The sequence below is a fragment of the Ixodes scapularis genome, unplaced genomic scaffold (genome assembly GCF_016920785.2).
Source record: "Ixodes scapularis isolate PalLabHiFi unplaced genomic scaffold, ASM1692078v2 PGA_scaffold0__279_contigs__length_252992795, whole genome shotgun sequence".
NCBI classification, from domain to species: Eukaryota; Metazoa; Arthropoda; class Arachnida; order Ixodida; family Ixodidae; genus Ixodes; species Ixodes scapularis.
Window position 1 is genome coordinate 21,179,622 of NW_024609835.1, and position 8,519 is coordinate 21,188,140.

Consider the following 8,519-nt stretch of genomic DNA (forward strand, 5'->3'; position numbering starts at 1 on the left):
GTCATCGGGGAGGTCACGTGACCTCGGCAGGGGGGTCACGTGACCCTGGGGGTATCACGTGACCTCCCCCGAAGTCACGTGATACCCCCGAGGTCACGTGAACCTGGGGGGTCATGTGACCTCGGGGGGGGGGGATCACGTGACCTCGGGGGAGGGGGTCACGTGATTTCGGGGGGTCACGTGGCCTCGAAGGAGGGCGGTCACGTGACCTCGGGGGAGGGGTCACGTGACGTCGGGGGGTCACGTGACCTTTAGGTGACCTTGGTTACGCCGACGCCGACGCCGACGCCGCTCAAGCCGGGAACGGGCCCCTAAGAGCTGCGCTCTAAAAATATGGAAGCACTAAGTTTTGCGTGGATTATCGTAGACTGAACAACGTCACGAAAGAGAATTCCAACCCTCGTCCTGGGACCCACGACACATTTGACGCAATGAACGGTGCCACCTGCTTTTCTCCGCTTGGAGTGGCTATTGACAAGTTGAGATAAACCCTCAGACCACGAAATAACAGCGTTTACAACAGGTGCTGGTTTTCTGGCAAGTCAAGGTGATGACATTTGGCCTTTGTAATGCGCCTGCGACTTTCAACCGGCTCATAGGCAAGGTTCTTCAAGGCTCGCCCGTCAACGTGTGCCTGGTATACCTTGATGACATGCTGGTGCACGAAAATACTTTCGAAGAGTCCCTTCACCACCTGTCAGAAGGCTTTTAGCGCTTAAGGCACGATAACCTAAAATGAAACCCCGAAAAATGCTCGCTGTTCCAGGAATGAGTTCGGTACATAGGCCACATTGTCTCTGAGAATGGTATGCAGCCTGACTTCGACAAGACGGCCTGTATTCGAAACTTGCTCCTACCACACAGTTTTCTTGAACTCAAAAGTTTCTTGGGTCTATGTACCCACTACCGACGTTTTGTAAGATATTTTCCTACAATCGCCACACTACTCTACACGTTGACAAAACAAGACGTGAAATAACATGAGAAGGCTTTTCTGCAAATCAAGAATGCCCTTAATGCACCTCTTATCTTCGGATTTCCCGATCCCAACCGTCCGTTCGTCCTGGGCACGAATGCAAGTGTCGTGGAAGCAGGTGCAGTCCTGTCTCAGTTAGAGGATATAACCAAACGGGTGATTGCAAACTAGAGTCAGGCATTAAAGAAGCGGAACTAAACTGCTGCCCGACAAGATAGGATAGGACCGATGACGTGTCCCTCCTACCTGGATTTTAATTTTAAGAAACCAGAAGGACAAGTTGCAAGGTGGTTGGAGCGATTGGAACAGTACCAGTTTAATTTTGAACACACAGCTGGCAGGAAACACATGCACGCCGACGCAGACTCGTCGAAGCACCCTCGTTCACGAGAAGAATGCCACCCGAGTTTCGATACTGAAGCGCACTCCGACCTCAATACCACGAATTCAGCGTCTCAGTCAATGTTCACACGGCAGGCGGTGATTCCGCGTTCGCTAACCGATGGCGATCCCACTGACTGGAGTGACGATACCCCCTGTACCTTTTAAAGAGGGTACTACAATATTCGGCTTATTGTACAGTAGAAGCAAAAGGGCGATGGCCGGATCGGTACCTGGTTGCACCACACAACCATGTCGTCAATGCCTACTGGGCTCAACTGGGTTCTCTCCTGATACAAGACGGTCTCTTGTTTCGCTGATGGAAAAACAACGATGGAGTGGACGTTTTCCTTCAACTTGCCTTGCATCAATTGCGACTCAAGACTGTGCTGCGGGCACCATGACAGTCCTATAGGCGAATATTTTGGGGTATGAAACACTCTACAGAAAGTGTGTCACAGAGCTTAGTAGGTTGGCGCCAGATGTGACATGCGTGAATGGTCCAAAGGCTGTCGCCATTGCAGATTGCTCAAAGAACCTCCCTCTAGTTGCCGAGGGCAGATGAAGACCTACAACGTTTGTGTGCCGTTTGAGCGAGTAGCCATTGACGTGGTAGGGCCACTGCCAGAAAAAACAGAAGGAAACCGCTGACTAATCATAATTACGGAATTCTTCAGAAAATTTCCACAAGTTTTTTCTGCTTGTAAGTACGATGCAGCAACCGTAACTCAGATCTTGCTTAACAACATTGTATCGAGGTACGGAGTTCCCCTGGAGATTCATTTTGATCAGGGACGCACTTTTGAGTCACAAACCTTCAAGAATTTGTGGACGGCACGTGGCATAAAGAAATCCAGGACAACACCGTTGCATCTACAGCCAAGCGGTGTTGTGTAGAAGCTCAACAGGCTCCTTAATCAACCCGTATCTCTTCATCAACGAGCAGCAGGTCAACTGGGAAGAACTGGCTTCCTTGTTGTAGTTGCCTACCATTCATCTGTCTACGCAGCAAAAAGCTACACAACATCAATGTTGCTAATGGGAAGAGAACTAAGGCTAGCTGCCGACGTTATGTTCGCTACCCTGGTGGCACCACCACAGGAGGAAACACGTGACAAGGTTCACTTGGACCACGCTTTTGATTTACGGAAGAAGTTGGAATGTGTCCAGGACTTCGCCCAAACGCATTTGCAGTTCAGCAGCGGCCGCGCAGAGACCCGCTACAATCAAAATACATTCAATTACCAAAGGCAACCTGGAGATTTGGTGTGGCTGTCTCAACCACGAAAAACCAAAGGTCGTACTCCTAAACTAGAACTAAATTGGGAAGGACTCTACGAGATCACTAAGAAACTGAACAACGTAGTCTACCGGATCCGCTTTGTTATCAACCATAAACACCAGACAGTTCATTTCGATCGTCTCGCACCATACCACCTTAAGTGAACACTTATAAAGGCCTCGGGATCAGGACCCCTACACGGAAAGGTACAGTGTTGTGGAACACGAAAGCTCACACCGCAACGAGTGTCATGCAAGACGCAAATCAGCAATAGAGAGGAAGTTGAGACAGTGTTTGCGTGACAGAATAGACGTCATTGGAGACTAATGGCGGAACCTTACGAAAGAAAGCCTCTGAATTACGTTCGGCTATAGAAATATATATTTGAGTCTATCACACAAAAACACTCTAAACTTGATGCCTATGCGATCATATTGTTGAAAATGTGGCCCAGCTCGACCGCATAGCAAATCAGTAAAACAGCTCACCTCCTCGCATCTCTCAGACACCTGGCAGCGAGAAATCTCTGCACCACCGTCTGATCGAGGCCTTCGCGGTAGAGGGAGCTGGCGAGCATGCCAATAAGGTATGCCCAGACATTCTCATCCTCCCTAAAATTGAGTTGGGAACTGCAAAACACCACAAAAATGAAGACACGTTAAAAGTCGACGGCCCCAGCACGGTGACTGAATGGCGTCTTCGGTTCTTGTGCATTGCGCGCAACACCACCCATGCCTGAAGATGTCCTCAAACAGCAATCAGATAGCGACAAAGCTGACGACTAGAAGTAGGAGTCGTAACCCTGACTGTTGCTGGTAAAAGCGCCGGTGTAGGGGGCGAGCATGAGATAATGTGACATACGCAGGTATGTTTTGTTTCGTGGCTGTGGAGGTTTTTGTAGATTGGCCCAGCCCAGTACAGCAAGCTACAACAAAAATGGCTTCTGCCGTAGCTACCTCCACCGCTGTGCCGGCGCCCGGCTGCGGTAGGTCGCTGCACTATAGAGCTGTGACGTTGCTGGGCGGAAATCACAATGTCAAAACAAATACGAAGAGAACACACATACAGACGCAGAAGAGTCACTGTGGTAGCAGAAGGTGTGCATCAGTTATTTTGTGTGTACTGACAAAATAAGATAGTTAATAGCGATACGAAAGAAGGTTTATGTAATTCACAAATTATCAAAAAAGTTGTGGTTCATGATCAGTTCTACTACTCTTTAAAAACTTATTCATGATAGTCGCGTAAGTGCAGCTTGATGTATTTCAATATTTCAGAACGAGTGCTGTAAGAAATACTACGCTAGAATAGCTGTAAGAAAGCGTAGAATAGCCTAGAATATCTGTAAGAAATTGTAATAACTCCTCAATTTTAGGTAAGCACGTTTTTATTAATGTTATGCACCCGTATTCAGCAGGCGCGAGTAGCGCCTGTTTAACCACTGACTAGCGACGTCATGGACTAAAATGATCACGTGGCAAGCGACAGTCGCCGCTAAGTGAGCGCTTGGTATTCACCGGTTGTGTTTAGGGCTTAGTCGCCCCGTACGACTAAGAAGTCGACTAACAAATCTTAGTCCTGAAGTAGGGCTAGTTTAACCGGTGTTCAGTGGGTGATTAGCGGCTCAGCGCCATTGCCGGCTCGTGTCTCCGCATACCGCCAGCGCTATAACGAAGAACTTACTGTCTTGGAACGCAGGGGGACATATCTAGAAAGAATTGGAGGAGCAAATATTGTGTAAATCGCCATGTTCAACGGCCAGTGATATTGCTAAAGCGATCTCAGCAGGGCGGTGAACGGCGCCCTGCTGAGCGCTTTACGAGCGCTTCCATATTTGCTTATTTCGCTGGCAATGCGGCTTCCGTGTCTCTCCCTCGCGTTTTTTTTTTTAATTATTCTTTGTATAACTCTGTTTCGGACAATATGTCTCTCATTGTAACTTTTTTTTTCGGATAAACATTTGAAGTTTAGTCTTTTTACGAACAAAAATACCCATTTACGCAGTGGCGTTTAACTCTGCATATGCTTGACCTACCTTTTTACGTCACTTCCGCTTGTTAGTTCTCACTAGATAGTCACCCGCTCGCTTCGCGCTCGTGAATACCACAGAACATAACCGCTCGTTAGTCGTGGATTTTTCTTTTAGCTCGCGACTACTTAGTCGCGCTACTAACCTTAAAACGGCGCTAGTTAGTCGCGCCTGGTGAATACAGGTGATGGTGTTAAAGCTCTGCGGCTTTATAAAAACGTGGATGTAGTTAATTTTCTTACAAAGCTACCATGTGATTCAAGGAGCTGTCAGACTCTTTAAATCGACCGCCAAATTTGGTTTCTTAACCTATCGCGCTACGACTTTTGGAAGCGTTGCCCACAGATGGTGCATTTTTTTTTAACTGGCAAAGAGCGAACTTACCTAAGGAAAACGTAAAGAAATAAAAAAAAAGCTTAGCTCCTATGGAAACCAAGTGAAGCGACCGGTCTTCAAAGAATATGGCGCCGTTTCGCACGGGAGACAACAGATAATGCAACGAACGCCGCCAACGAACCAGCATGCGGCGCCGAAAACCGGCGTCTTTAGTAGATGATCTTACCACTCAAAAGCGGCGCGAGCTTTTTTCATATCAGTTGCCAATCCAATATTTTGTCACCCTTACTAATAAAACACATTGGATGGACACATAATCGATTAAAAAATGGTTTGTCGGGTTATTTTAACTGTTTTTTTTTCTTCGTGTGTTGTTACCGCACCTGTCCTTGTTGCTGCGACTGTCGCCGCCTGCGGAAGCGTACCGCATTTGAGTCGAAGAGATCGTCTGCTAAGACGCCGGCACTCGGCGCTGTATGCTCGTTCGTTGGCGGCAGTTGACGTCACGACCGCTTGCGCCATCTCTTGTCTCCCGTGCGAAACGGTGCCGTATTCTTTGAAGACCGGTGGCTTCGCTGCGTTTCCATACAAGCTAAGAATTTTTCTTTCTTTACTTTTTCCTCGGGTAAATTCGTTCTTTGCAAATATTGTAAAAACAAAAACACCGTTCTTTCTTCTCTTTCCTTTCTTTTCCCTAGAACTGTAAAAAAACTGGAATGATCTCCCACGAAATATATTGTCATTGGACTGTTTAGATGATTTTGAGAGCGCCCTTTTGAAGACGACTGATTTGGAATGATAAATAGTAGTTAAATATTTTGCTAAGTAGTAGATTTCGAGTGCTGAGAATTCATTTTGTTCAGTGCTATATAATATATTGAATGTTTGTGCTATTTCAGCCCCTTTATTTTAACTGAATGTCGCAGATTGTGTACTGTATTGTAGTCCTGATGTTGTATGTTTCAGTGCTCCTCTATACCCCACACCTGTTAAAGCCCCGTACTTGGGCTGAACACTATTTATAAATAAATAAATAAATCTGTGGGCACCGCTGCACGCAGTCGTAGCGCGGTAGGTTAAAAAACCGAATTTAGGGGTTAATTTAAAAAAACCTGGCCGCTCCTTAAATCACCCAGTATTTGTACGGGTGCACCTGGCCTCAACATTTTAATTACAAGAATTCCAACAATGAGGAACTTTTTTTAATAAGCTCTGGGCAACTGAAGCTCCAGCATCTCTTAAACCTGTTGACCTATGGAACAAAGGCAATGCATTTTTTAGGCTATACAACAAAATTACAACACAAAAAATATCGAGCATAACGTTCCTCTCATTTAAGAGCAATATCACATGAAAGGTCTTGGGCGAAAATAGAATCATGCCTACAAAAGAAAAAGCAACACAACATAGGCTGATTTCTGCCACCAGTATGTCCTTAGACATTAAGGCACGATACTGCCTCACTATGCACCCGAAACACTAACTGTCTATATTTCGTTAGTTAGCCTAGCTATTGGAACGGGCGTCGATTGTGCCCGAATAATCGCGTATTCTTAATTACAAAAACAAAAGCTCACCCGTTTAGATGCAGTAACTGCTTTACCATTTAACTCTGAGTCCAGTTGCCCTTCTCACTGGACAAAATCATCAAAGAAAGACCAAGGATATCTTCAATTTCCATAGCAGCGCAGCACATGCCCACAGATTTGTGAAGATCATACAAACATAAACTCACAAAAAAGTTATAATTAGACGGAATGCCTAATAAATTCATCACGTACTTCCAAATGTATTTGTCGATGTTATCTTGTATATCCGAAGGATGATTGATCTCTCTGTGATACGAGTCGTAGAAAACCTTGCCGACAATTGTGAAAGGCGCCATCAAAATGAGAACTGCTTGCACGCAATCCATCCAAACAACGGCGCGAAGTCCACCCTAAGGGGAAAGAATAAGAGACCGTGTCATAGCCAAAACTTGAGACTAACGAAACTAGCACAAAATTGAAGAGACTTCATGTTATGGTGTACCGGTGATATGTTGAACAGTAATCGAATGCGGCATGTGTGATTTTAACTTAGATTCAGAAGCATAACGTTTTTCTGCTTCCTTAACCTAACCTTTTTTTTTTTCAAATTGTAAGGTCCTTAATGAAAGAAGTGTCTTTCGTATTACTAAAATAATTGGGCAATTGACAAAAGTTGGGCAATGCCACAATCATCTTCTCTTCCAAAACCCTAGCACCCACCGGCTGGAATACGATGCCGAAGTTTCAAAATTTGTATTTTCTGAAATAGACATGTAAATGCAAAAACGCTGTCTTTTTTCTTTCTTCGCGCACTGAAGCACACCGACTGTCAAATTTTCAAATTAAAGAGCCAAACTGATCGAACTCTTATTCACAATAGAAAGCGTAATAAAAGCAACAAAGTAACCCGTGACCAAGGAAAATTACATCATTACCACTGCTGACGTTTTTAGAAGCACTCGCGTCAAATAGGTCAGCAGTGCCAACTCAAACCCTTACAATGAAATCGAGCTACTGCTGACGCATGTGCCCTCCTCGCGCCCTGATATGTAAAATGATTATGAAATTACTCTTCACCTCTTATTCCGGTAAGGCGAGGCTAGAATCAGAGGTCAAGAGAATTTTCAGAAGTTTTCTACATAACAAAGTACGAAGAAGGCACCAACTCAAGAAGTCACTTCAACGTCTTGTATGCGTCCGAGGTGTCACTTGAGAGGTATTTTTAACTGAGCACATGAGGGCGGTTGATTTGGTGCTTCTTGTTGTTCGAGGTATCCCCTCTTGATTTTTATTGTTGTTAACTTTTCAACTTTGAGTCACCACGCGGTATCTTCATATAGTTCACAAGTACATTGACCGTTGTCACTTTCCAACTTCACACATACATACCAACGTAACAACAGTAACCTACATTTTCAGGGCGTTTTTTGAAATGCCGTCTAAGTCATTCCTGCGAAATACTAGGGGTCGAACAGATCAGAAGTAAGTGTCATTTGTGCTTATGCCAAAGGCCCTATTTGTGAAGACTAATAGAGTGCCCTAAGTTTACGAACCACTTTCGAACAGCTGGGCTTTAAATTAGTAATCCTAAAAGTGTGGTTTCAATACAAAAATTACACGGCATCAACCTAGTTCAACCCACTTTAACAAATTTAGGAAAACCGCCACATTTTACGACGTTCCAAAGAGAAGAAAAAAACCCGCTCTATTTGGAGTTTGGTTGCCTACTAGAACGGTATGCTGTTTGAATGACATTTCAAGAATAAGTTTGGCTCTTAGGTTCACCGCCATCGAAATAATGCACTGTAGTCCACGCTATTTCCAATCCTTAAGAATTGGGACCATTACCACTGGTACACAAATATTCTCGGATTAAAAAAAAACAATCTAAAAAAGCCTCCAAAATTGAGTTCGTTTCGTAAAATACTGCCTATATTATTATATATATAAGGCGAGTTGATTGCATTATTTTTGTCGATTCCCCGC